The sequence below is a fragment of the Symphalangus syndactylus genome, chromosome 8, assembly GCF_028878055.3.
Source record: "Symphalangus syndactylus isolate Jambi chromosome 8, NHGRI_mSymSyn1-v2.1_pri, whole genome shotgun sequence".
Classification (NCBI taxonomy): Eukaryota; Metazoa; Chordata; class Mammalia; order Primates; family Hylobatidae; genus Symphalangus; species Symphalangus syndactylus.
In genome coordinates this window covers 93,923,084-93,936,634 of record NC_072430.2, presented here as the reverse complement: position 1 = coordinate 93,936,634, position 13,551 = coordinate 93,923,084, and the positions used below count along the sequence as shown (strand labels likewise).

At 37.8% G+C, this 13,551-nt stretch overlaps 1 protein-coding gene and 1 pseudogene across 14 annotated transcripts in view; both read right to left on the bottom strand.

Moving 5' to 3' along the window:
• PMS1 (PMS1 homolog 1, mismatch repair system component) overlaps nucleotides 1-13,551 on the bottom strand; it is a 96,285-nt gene that overhangs the window by 46,559 nt on the left and 36,175 nt on the right. The window lies entirely within an intron of this gene.
• Nucleotides 10,390-12,268, bottom strand: LOC129488171 (glucosamine 6-phosphate N-acetyltransferase-like; annotated as a pseudogene).

The following is a 13,551-nucleotide window of genomic DNA, read 5'->3' as shown; positions in this document are numbered from 1 at the left end:
CCAAAGTGCTGGGATTACAGGCGTGAGCCACTGCGCCCGGCCATAAATTTACTTCTTATATTAACTATATTTAACTAACTAATGGAAAGCAAATTTTGTTTCTTATGCTAGCCAGCTCAAGCTTTAACTTAAATATAGGTCACTGCAACTACGAGAAAAGGTCAACACTATTCTATGAGAAGCAAATCAACAGTAAGTTTACTCAAATTTCACACCGAAAAGTAAGAAGAAAAAGAAGCTAATGTGTGTTTTTAGACATCGGAGATGAATTTTAAAATCGTACCTTTTAGAACTCTCTTGGCCCACTTACCACATTAAAATGTGTAACATTCTGTTTTCAAGAACAAAGCTGGCAGAGGGAGATGGTTGGTCTTGACACTAGTAATAATATTCAGGAGCTGTTCAACACAGTATATCCATTTTTGTATTTTATTATTTAAAATACATAATAAAATGATTTAGGAATAGGAGACTACTATTTAAGTAACAAATATTTCAATCACTGGCTTTCTAAAGTTCACTACCTACCTTTCAAACAGCACTAAAGTTAGGTAAATACGACAATATTTGAAGTTCTCTTCTCTGCCTCTATATTATCTGTACTTAATACTGTTTAAAGAAAATGCGACCAGGTGTGGTGGCTCACACGGTCAGGAGATCAAGACCATCCTGGCTAATACAGTGAAACCCTGTCTCTACTAAAAATACAAAAAATTAGCTGGGCGTGGTGGCACGTGCCTGTAGTCCCAGCTACCCGGGAGGCTGAGGCAGGAGAATCGCTTGAACCCAGGAGGCGGAGGTTGCAATCAGCCGAGATTGTGCCACTGCATTCCAGCCTGGGAGACAGAGTGAGACTCCATCTCAATAAAAAAAAAAAAAAAAGAAAACCCTTCTGGTCAGCCTTGCTGGTAAGTTCTTCATTCTTTGAACCCTGAGGCAACTGCTCATTTCTAACATATTTCACTTTACAGAAAAGGTTACTCACAAATCAAGCTGCTATTGCTTTGTAACAACACAGTAGTATTTGATTTCAGCCTTTACTCTCTATTTTCATTTAATAGAACACTCTATAGATTACATTGTTTTTCACTCAAAATGAAGCCATCCCAATCATCTCTTCTGCATTACAACTCCATCCTCTACATGATTCTTAAGTTATTCTCCTTCATATTAGGACCAAACGCACAGATGCTGAGCTTATAACACTCCCAACAGCTAGCTCCCTGGTACCTACCCAGTGTTATTTCCCGTCCCAAACACCCTATTTTGTTCAGGCAAACATCTCAACAATATGGTTCTTTATTCTACTTCCGGGCCTTTTTTCAAAACAAGCAACAAGTTTTAAGGGTAACAAATAACATCCATTGGGAGGCTGAGGCAGGAGGATCATTTGCGGTCAGCAGTTCGAGACCAGCCTGGCCAACATGGTGAAACCCCATCTCTACTAAAAATACTAAAATTAGCTGGAAATTGCTTGAATCTGGGAGGCGGAGGTTGCAGTGAGTTGAGATCATGCCACTGCACTTAGCCTGGGCAACAGAGCAAGATTCTGTCTTAAAATAAAAAAATTAAAAAAATTTAAAAAATAAATACTATCCAGCCTAGAGTTGATTAGCTTTTCTCTCTGAATTGACTAGTTAACAACTCTCTACTGATGCAGTAACAATTTCACATTAAAAGTTTTGTTTCTATAAGCTTCTTTTGGGAGTAAAATCAAAATTATGACAGTGTAATTCATGAAGGTAATACATTATAGGAGAAACTCAAATGTGTGCATTCAGGGTTTAAAAAAGGATGTAGTATTATCATTTCCTTAGGCATATAAGTTAAATAAATTAGTTATCTTCAAACCTTTTCTGGTCCTTTTCTACTCACAGCTAGTCCCATTGATTCTTCCTCATAATAGCTATAAAAGAAAATAGACACATTGTGCTTGCGTTTGTCTGAATTCAGGCCCTTAAAGCCTACAATTTATAGCAGCTTCCTAAATGTTTATGGTCTCCCTAGCTCCTCCCTGTAGAGTACTGCCAAACTGACTCTCAAAGGTAGCAGCATCTTGATCATGTCAATTCTCTACTTAAAAGCTTTTAATGGCTTCCAATTTTCTCATTTAAAAAGTTTGAATTGCTGGATTTATCTTCCTCTATTCTCTCATATTAAATACCAACTCATGTAAAGAAACTTCTTCACTGCCTCTAAATGTGCTCTCCTGCCTATGTATTTTATGTTTAAACTATTTCTCTACTTAGAATAATCTTGACCATTTTATCCACATAACCAAATTCTGCTGTAACAAAATTTTCCTATAACCCAACCACCTGGGGGTCCTAGATGAAATCACGTTCAGAGTTGTTCCTACTCCACTGAATGAATAACACCCACCTACCAAGTGGCCAGGCTCACCCCTCCCTTTTTGGTGACTTTCTAGAAGTCTCCCAACCAATAGGAGTGGGAAGTGTCTAGAGTATGAGAGCTAATACTTGCTGTTTGCTATCTCTCTGTCCAGTTGTTACCTTTAATCTACACTGACACCATCTGCTTCTGGATCTCAGGTGCTTTAAGGCCTATGCTTACAGTCCAGTTGGGCTGGTGCCACCAGCATAATGGAGAGTGCTCCTGTTCTCAGCCCTTGATCCTGTTGTCAGCCCTCATTCATTTGACATGTTTTTTGAGCACCCACTTGAGGCACTACTGTAAGCACTAGGGATACGACGGTGAAAAAAGGGCCAAAGTCCTTCCCTTCAAGGAAATTATATTCTAGAGGAGGAGAGAGAATAAATCAAGATAAATAAAATATACAGCATACTGGATACTGGTAAGTTCAAGAAAAATAAAGCAGGAAAGTGGGGGGAGGGGGGAATGGGGAAATGGTTGCAATTTTAGGAAGGCTAAAGAAAGCCTCACGGAGAAAGTTTAAGTGAAGACCTAAAAGATGAGGATTGAACCAGTTACTTGAGGGAAAATGTTCTAGGCAAAGAAACTACAAATGCGACAGTCCTGAGCTGGAAGCATGACTCGCAGGTTCCAGAAACAACTGAAGCAAAATGAGCAAAGGGAAAAAGATTAATGAAATCAGAGGTAATAGGGGCATCAGATCTACAGAGATCAGCAAACTACAGCCCATGGCCTTTCTGTTTTTGTAAATAAAGTATTATTGTCTATGGCTACATTCACACTACAACAACAGAGCTGAATAGCTGTAAGAGAAACTATATGGCCCTAAAAACCCTAACACATTTACCATCTGACTCTATACAGAAAAAAATATACTGACCCCGATAGAGAGTTCATAGTCTGCTTATAAAGGCTTTGATTTTACTCTGAATGAGATGGGAACTAATTAAACACGAGTTATATGATCTGACTCACATTTTTACAGAATCACTGAGCTGAAAATACACTGAAGAGGGTATGAAGTAAGCAGGGAGAGTCCATTAGGATACTATTACAAAAATCCAGGTGATAGATAATGGTGGCTTGGACCACAGTGGTAGTCACAGACATGGTGAAAAGTCATTAGATTCTAGATATATTTTAAAGGTAGACCTACGGAATTTACTCTGGAATCAGATTAGAGTGTGACAGAATCAGTAGCGAAGAATAATCCTAAGGCTTCTGGTTTGCTAACTGGAAAAACAGGAGTATGACTGTCTGGCAGCATGAAGATTAGTGCTCATGAATTTACAGAGGCACTATTCAGCATGGGTGTGTGTTTTCTTCCCCTACATACTGGCTCAGATACCAAAATGATGACCAGATAGATTTAATCAGGATTTGGTTAGTCAAACAAGTATAATTAAGTGAGAAAGGACCAAGAGAACTGACAGAGTGCCCAAGAGAAGGATGATAATGATGGATCACAAAATTTAAGCAGGGTAAGTAGAGAAGCAAGGACACCAGGGGACAAGAAACAGCTAAAACGCAGTAGGAACAATGGATCACAGGTCCAACAGAGTCTAAGGATTGTTGAAGAGAGTAAGATGGAGAGGCATCAGGTAGTGATTAGAGAAGGAACACATTAACAGTGAAATTATGGAGTGAGTGTGGTTTTGGGCAATGACAAGGTCTACAGTATATTTATGCTATGTTTATACACTTTCACATCTTATCTCCTCATTTACATCGTAACCTCCTTCAGAGTGCAAGCCATCAGTTAACCCTTCCAAAGCACCTACTCAATACTCTGAGTATAGTTGGTGGGAGGAAGCTACAGCAAGGAAGGATGAATGATGCATTAAAAATTAAGATATGTGAACTGTAGTTCATCCTCTACTATATTCAGTGTTTAAGTCATTGGGCAATCCACTAAAACTCCTGGGGTCACATAAAGATAAAAGGGGAGGTGGACAGGATTAGAAACACTATTTGCTAAAAGATTTGAGGCAGGACAAAAAAATTTTCAGTGGTCTTTTCAGATGTAAAGATCTAAGGATCCTTCTACGTCCTCTTTTTTTTTTTTTTTTTTTTTCAGAGACACATTTTGAGCTGCTTTCTCACAGTGAATCGAACTGTTTACCAATCAGTGAACTCTGTAATCAAGTGTTTAGAACATGCTTTTTAGCTATGGTTTTGACCATTGCGACTTATGGCAGAGTTTATATACAAAGGTTGAAAAGCTAAGTTTGGGTATGTTTCTTCAGAGATGCATTGTGAGCTTATTTATTACAGTGAACTTAATGTTTACCAGTAAACCCTATAATCTAGTTTTTTCATCTAGAGCATGATTTTTAACTATTTTAATTTTACCATTGTGACACTGTGAAGAGTTTACATATACAGGTTGAAAAGCTAAATCTGAGAATATTTCTTCAGAGATACGTTGTGAGAGATGCTTTATTACAGTGAAGTATTTACCAGTGAACTCTGCAATTGAGTGTTTAAAACATGTTTGATTTTAAATTTATAACTGACACACAATAATTACACATTTATGAGGCACAATGTGATGTTTTAATGCATGTATATACATAGTACAATGATCGAATCGGGGCAATTACCCTATCATTTCAAACATTTCTCATTTCTTTGTGATGACAACATTCAAAAGCTCTTCTAGATATCTTGAAATACACAATACATTGTTATTTGCTATAGTGTCCCTATGGTGTGACAGAATATAAGAACTTATTCTTCCTGGGCCAGGCGCGGTGGCTCACGCCTGTAATCCCAGCACTTTGGGAGGCCGAGGTGGGCAGATCACAAGGTCAGGAGATCGAGACCATCCTGGCTAATACGGTGAAACACTGTCTCTACTAAAAATACAAAAAATTAGTCGGGCGTGGTGGTGGGTGCCTGTAGTCCCAGCTATTCGGGAGGCTGAGGCAGGAGAACGGTGTGAACCCAGGAGGCGGAGCTTGCAGTGAGCCGAGATCACACCACTGCACTCCAGTCTGGGTGACAAAGTGAGATTCCATCTCAAAAAAAAAAAAAACTTATTCTTCCTAACCATAACTTTATCCCCACGGACAACCCCTCCAGCTTTCCTCCTCCTCCCTCCCCTCCCCAGCTTCTGGTAACAACTATTCTGCTCTCTATTTCTAAGAAATCAACTTTCTTAGATTCCACATATAAAGAGATCATGTGGTATTTGTCTCTCTGTGCCTGGTTCATTTCACTTAACATAACGTCCTCCAAGATCATCCATATTGCTGCAAATGACAGGATTTCAGTCTGTTTTATGGCTAAATGGCATTCTGTTATACATACAATGTGTATACATGATATTTTCTTTATCCATTCATCATTTGATGGGCATTTAGGTTGAAAATCAGTATGTCAAAAAGATCTGCATAACCATGTTTATTGCAGAACTTTCTACCTTTTATTATTTTATGATTTCATATATGAACTCAGTAGAACTTCTAAGAGAAATGTGAAATTCCAATTTTCTAAAAAAGAAATGAAGTGCTCAAGATATACATATGTAAACATCCTTAAAAATCAAAGAGTTTTAGAGTTAAAAAGGGCCTTAGAGATCATGTCATTGACTTTCATTGGCCTAATCTCAAAAAGCTACATTTGTGCAGGATTCTCTGGGTATTATTGTTTGGAAGAGAAATCTACAGTGTTAGAATAGAGAAATGTGTGTTAGGGTTAACAATAAGTATATAAAATGTATTTGGTTAGAGGATCAGTAAAGGAACAATTATGTTGTTCTATTTGACTGTTAATAGCAACAAAATACATTAAATTAACAGCTCTTAGAGACTGTCCATCAAGTGTTTCCCCTCAACTGCCCCATCCATGCAGTCTTTATATGATTCTTTATTAGTTCTAAAGAAGATGTATCAGTGACTTAGCTTCCAGGAAGGGCAATGGACTAGAATTGCATATATGAATACAAGTGAAAATATACTCCCTAAATACATGAGGTCACCAAGGAATTCAAAAGAATGAATTTTATTAATAAATATTATGAATAAGGTCTGAGACAGGCCAGAGTGTTTAAAACTAGTGTTTCATACACTTACTATTTTGGCTTTAACACTACCTAATTAATTTAATATTCCATCCTGCACTATGCACTCAGTATTAAGGGGAATACAGATGAACTAGATGCAGCCCTCCCTCCTATAAAAGGCTGTCAAATACGAAAGAAAGAATGCAGATCACTGCCACTGAAGCAAAATGACATAACAGAAATACATGGAAAACACAATGGGAGCAGTTGAGGAATAATGTCCTATTGAGGGATAATGGAAGACTTCAGAGACTCCTAATAGTGCTTACAAACATAAAACTACACGAAAACTTGACTTACATGTCTTTCATCTTTTCTATATTTCACAAAATTTAGGTGAAAAGTAAAAGAATCCTTAACAAAAGAAGAACACGTAAAAACCATTTAATAAATTTAGTCATCATTAATTTGTAAGTAGCAAAAAAAAAAAAAAGACCCCAAACCAAACCATATTGATAATCAGCCCCAAGCTAATCTTAAAATATATCTGAAAAGACGTCCGCCTTCTTTAATTAAAAAAGAAACAAAAACAAAACACACCCAAACTTTCCAGACTGGCACTGGAATAATTTGTTTCTAAGGAAGGGGCATTTGAGCCACACTCCTGAATTGGAACCTCTCTCTGATTATACTGACTCCACATTCCTGGCTGGGATTGGGGGAGGAGAGCTGACCCTTAACATTGGTCCAAATGCGGCAAAAGACTTTTCCTTGATTCCCCATAGCACGGGTGAAACAAACCTGGGACATTCAAGATGATCAAGTAAAAGGTAGAGAAGGATAAAATGACCATGGAGAATATCATGAATGCAGGGGATATATATTATAGGGCATCATTTATTTATCTTCATCTTATAAACCAAATCTTCAGCCACCACTCACTACCAAATCTCCACGGCCAGTTTTTTGGGTCTCTGTTCCTGGTTAAGGGCCTGCATCTTCCTAGATTAACTGAATTCAGAGATACTCAACCCTTCGGAGCTGACATCATTCTTACAGACCTCAAAACAAAGAAACAACAACAACAAAAACAAAAACAACACAGAAAACCAACATCTCAATAAGCCTTAATGCTCATGTGATATAGAAGTGGGAATAGGAAGGAAAACATTCTTTAATTCATGTCTCTCTTTCGTAACAGTTAAAAACCTTCTTATATCAATGACATCCAATTCAGCTTTTGCAATACCAGTGGGCCTCTAATTACCAAAACAAAATTCAATCAAAACAATTCGTAAAACCACAAATAATATTTTTGGAAAAGCAAGTATGCACACAAATCAGCAATTATAATGTATATAGGAGTAGCCCTTATTTGAAATCATACATTTCACATTATGTTCTGAACTAGTGGTCTATGAAATTACGCATTGTCATATGAAATAGCTAAGAATACTAAAGTGGTTTCAGATACTATCATATTGAGAAAAACTGTTAATTCTGCAAAATAACTACTTTATAAATAAAAATATTTATAGTAGGACCTCACAGGGATTCAGTTATTACAATTAAAGCTGAAAACTGTAGTGCTCATCTAAGGAATGGCTCTAGCAGTTCTCCAAATAATATCTACTTTAAATAAACTCATTGAATCCACTTGTAAATTATTTCCCTTTGGCTGTGTCATTATTCACTATGCTTTCAAGGAACATGGTGATGAAAGAAGAAAAATACCTCTTTCTAACATAACCATACTGGCAAGAACATCAACATTATCAGTATTCAAAGAATGCCTTGGCAGGTTAAACCTTCATAAAAAGAAGGAACACTATCTAATCCAAGTTATCAAAATAGCAATAGTACTTCTCGTATTATGCGCAATATGATTGTTTGTTTCTAATGCAGAAAAAAATAAAGACAACAATATCGTCAGGTTTAAATTCTAAGCAGACAAAAAAATTCTTTACAAAAAAGCACATAAAGAATGATGAAAGTAGACATGCTTAAAAGAAAAAGGCTAAGAGCAACGTAGGACTCAATGTTCAAAGAGATTTATAGTAACAGGTCATTGCTATTTTGGGAGGTTTAACAATATATTTTAACATTTTAAAGGTGCAACAGCACTATTAAGAAATATAAAAATAAAAAAATCTACTGTGAGAAAAAAGCTTGAACATAAATAGCTTGTTCTAATTCAGTCCATGATTTCTCTGTATAATAGCTAATACTTAATTTTACAAAAAGACTTTTAATAACTTTATATTACTTTCACAGTATAATCATCTCAACATACTCTCCAGGATTTGAACTGCATCTGAAATTACTGAAGGCTATAGAGGAACTTGTGTTTGCTAAATATAAGTTCTGATATAGTGTCCTCTGAAAATAATAAAATGTAGTACACTATAAATACTGCTTTCCAATTTCTTTTTTTTCCTAACAGAAAACTACTCATCATATGAACAGGTTTAATGTAACATGGAATGCAAAAGATTAGAACCATTAAAGTATTTAATTCTTCAACTTTAAAAAATAATTAAAATAAAATAAAAATAGGATAATGACCAGAATAGTGCCATTATAATCACACTAAAAAGTAAAGCTTCCATCAACATTTTATGAATTTGACACATCCAGTACAATATATTTTTAAGTATTGTTTCAGTATTGTATTTCACTCAATTTTGTGATACTCCATTTTTGAAAAACCTGTTACTCAGAAGAGAGGCTTCAGATACCCATGAAAAGAAAAAAATCACGGTAGAAACACATATGCTGAGGTTTGCTAATTCACTGTTTAAAAAGTACATTAGATGTCCTACCATAATTGCTCTTAGGTGTTTTTAACAAATGAACAGTTATAATTCACAGATAAGACAAGTGGTACTTTTTATCTACATAGACCTACATAAACTTTTAGTACAACATTTAAATTGTTTTACTTTTAATCTTGTCAAATAATTTTCATTTCTTCTACTTCTTTAAAAGGCTGACCAGGTTATTTGCCTGTATTGGGATCAACAAATGTTGGACTACACTATGTTTAGTTATAATAACTAATTTATCCAGCCTGACTTAATATGTGGGAAACGATACACCCCTAAGTGTACTGAGATGTTCCTTTGAAACAAAAGATTTAATTTTATGCCTGTGATAAGAAACAGCCTTATTCAATATATACTTTTTTTTAAATGAGCAACACAGATAGCAGACATATAACTCCTTATTACCCATACTCTTGACTACCAAGAAATGAAGCCAAACTTTTGGAAAAATACAATGCAAGAAAAGATTCAAGTTTAAAATATATTCCTTTGGTTAAAAATCATCCCGTTAATCGAACAATGAGAACACTTGGACACAGGGTGGGGAACATCACACACCGGGGCCTGTTGGGGAGGTGAGGGGAAGGGGGAGGGATAGCATTAGGAGATATTCCTAATGTAAATGACAAGTTAATGGGTGCAGCACACCAACATGGCACATGTATACGTATGTAACAAACCTGCACATTGTGCACATGCACCCTGGAACTTAAAGTATAATAATAAAAATAAATTAAAAAAATAAAAATAAAATATAAGCAGAAAGCAAAACAAAACAAAAAAAAAAAACAAAAAAACCCCCAAATCTGTGAGTTTTTTCAGTCAAATTTTAGGAGTAACGGGGTATTTGTTTTTAAAGATCCAAAGTTTTAAAGGTGACTGCCTAGTTTTAGAGATCAAGACATGAATTATGTAAAATAAAATAAAAAAGGAAAAAAAGACATGAAAAAAATCCCCTTTATAATATTCATTTGTAATCTAAATTCACAGCATTTCCCACCCGCCCAAAGTAATCTTGTAAATGTCATTATACTTGTAGTATTACAATGTTTTTTCAGTCCAGTATTTATGGAGGTCACTCTGCTGCAGCAACAAAATATTTTAACTCTAGGAAGAGTGGAGCCTTGTAGCATTAGCTCCTTTGACAATTTTCTTATAAGATTTTTACCTTAGAAACAGACACATGTAGTTTTCTTCAGATACAGTATATCCAAACTTTTTATAGAAACCAACATTTTGTGGTAGACATTCAAGGGTAATCTTGTAACAGTTCAGTTTCTTGCTTAGCAAAGTAAGGGTTGATAATAACAATTAGCCAAGCTGCTTTCCTATGCATTCATCACTAAGGACAACATCTTCTACTCTTCCTCTCTTAGCACAGGAATGGATGAATTTGTATTCTATTAACAGAGTTGCTGTAGCAACAATCTGTCCTAGAGTCACATCTTCTACAACTGTAACATAATCCCCAGATTTTTTCATATGCTCAAAAGATTTCATAAACTGTTCAGGGCTGACAGCTCCAGTCTCGGTCAGCTGACCCAACACCTTAAAAAAAACCCTCTATTTAAGTCAGCAGTACAAAGAGGCCTCAAAACCAAGCCTTCTCCAGGATGTGTTGGGGAAATGGCTGGAGAAAATGTAGCTGTATTCTGACTCCAGTCCACTTCTTCGAGTAGACTTGGGTCAAACATAAGAGTTTCATCAGGTTTCATCTTTCTAGTAAGGTCGGTAGAGGCCCCGCAGTCGGTGCTCCTACCCAGGCGCATTGGACTCTCCCCGACCAGGGTGCACAGCAACGGATCCGGATCCGACTTCAGCGCCAGCCCCACCTCCTCCTCCACTGCCCGCGCCACAGCAGGCAACCGCAGCCCACATGTACCGCGCCAACGCCTCCACCCTGCCTCTGCCCTCTCACGCAGGACCACGCGCAGGCAGGCGGAGGTGGAGGCAGAGGCGCCACCCGCCCCACCCGGAGAGCGAGTGGCGGGGCCCCTGCTTTCCAATTTCTAAAGAAAATACCTACATTGATAATCTTACATTGGTTGGGAAAATGATATAAACCTCTCAAAAAAAACTTAGAAGATACATATTTGACTTGAAATAAGAACTCTCATGTCATTTCAAATATTTCTAATATATTCATTTTTATCACGTGAAATAATCTTGTTTTTACCTTTTATTTATTTATTTATTTATTTATTTATTTATTTATTTATTTATTTATGTTTTAGAGACAGAGTCTCACTCTGTCGCCCAGGCTGGAGTGCAGTGGTGTGATCTTGGCTCACTGCAACCTCTGCCTCCTAGGTTCAAGCGATTCTCCTGTCAGCCTCACGAGTAGCTGGGATTACAGGCATCTGCCACCACACCCATCTAATTTCTGTACTTTTAGTAGAGATGGGGTTTCACCATGTTGGCCAGGCTGGTCTCCAACTCCTGACCTCAAGTGATCCACCTGCCTCGGCCTCCCAAGGTGCTTGGATTACAGGTGTGAGCCACCGGACCCAGCCTTCACTTATTATATTTTCTAACTCAAAATATTTCTCTTCTACTCATTTTTCTTTTCTTTTCTTTTCTTTTTTTTTGAGACGGAGTCTCCTTCTGTAGCCCAGGCTGGAGTGCAGTGGCGTGATCTCGGCTCACTGCAACCTCCCTGCTTCCCAGGTTTAAGTGATTCTCCTGCCTCAGCCTCTTGAGTAGCTGGGACTACAGGCTCATGCCACCATGCCTCACTCATTTTTGTATTTTTAGTAGAGACGGGGTTTCACCGTGTTAGCCAGGATAGTCTTGATCTCCTGACCTCGTGATCCACTTACCTCGGCCTCCCAAAGTGCTAGGATTACAGGTGTGAGCCACTGCGCCCAGCCCACTTTTCTTTCACAAATATATAATTCCTATTTCTCTTTATATTTTACCTTTTTCATCTGTTTTTCCTTCCTAATTATTATGTTCCTTCCGATGTTGGTCTTTCATTAATTTAGAGACAAACTTTTTATTACTAAATATCCTCTGGATCCAGAGGTCATAGGGTTATTTTTTATTTATTTTTTTTTTTTTTGAGACGGAGTCTTGCTCTTTCGCCCAGGCTGGAGTGCAGTGGCGCAATCTCGGCTCACTGCAAGCTCCACGTCCTGGGTTCACGCCATTCTCCTGCCTCAGCCTCTCCGAGTAGCTGGGACTACAGGCGCCCGCCACCACGCCCGGCTAATTTTTTGTATTTTTTTTTTTAGTAGAGACGGGGTTTCACCGTGGTCTCGATCTCCTGACCTTGTGATCCGCCCGCCTCGGCCTCCCAAAGTGCTGGGATTACAAGCGTGAGCCACCGCGCCCGGCCAGGGTTATTTTTATTAGTAGGATAAGCCTCCCTCCATCAACATCCTAAGGAATCATAGCATGGTGGCACTGGAAAGGATCTCAAGGTATCACTTGGTTGAGCTCTATGCCAACAAGAATAGGTTGCTATTCTTATTTTCTTCATTTTAAATGATCAAAGATTTTGATCAAAAACATTCTACCATGGCTTTAATAAAGAATCTTCCTGACAATAAGAAAACTGGATCAAAAAGGGTTCTGACCTCAGCACTATTACTGTAAAATATAATTCCTTTAGTTGCTCTGAGCTTTAAGTTCCCCCATATAAACAGAGATAATGCTTTCTATCTCACAAAGGTATTGTAACTGTTCTGAAACTTGGGAAAAAACTATATAAATGTAAAGTAGTATTAAAATAGGAAAAAGGGCCAGGCATAGTAGCTCACACACCTGTAATCCCAGCACTTTGGGAGTGTGTATTGCTTGAGGAGGGTGTATTGCTTGAAAGCTCAGAAGTTTGAGACCAGCCCAGGCAACATAGGGAGACCCCCCATATCTCTATAAAAAAAATTAAAAACGAGCCAGGCATGGTGGTACACATGTGTAGCCCCAGCTACTCAGGAGGCTGAGGTGGAAGGGATTGCTTGAGCCTGAGGCTGCAGTGAGCTGTGATCATGCCACTGCACTCCAGCCTGGGTGACAGAACGAGATCCTCTCAATTAAAAAAGGAAAGAAAAAGAAAGGAAGAGAACATAGTAGAGTGCGAAGCACTCTGAAGGCATGTTAAGTTTCAAATCCCATCTCAATTTACTAGTTGCACAACAATGAGCAAAGTATTAAACCTATCTGAATTCCACTCAGAGAACAACTGCAAAACTGATATAATCCCTACATCACTTGGCTGTTGCTGTGAGGATTACAGAAAACTAATACACCTAGCACAGGTCCTGGCATTGTGTAGGCCCTCAATAAATGTTAATTCCCTATTCCCCATCAGGTTTCCACATTGCT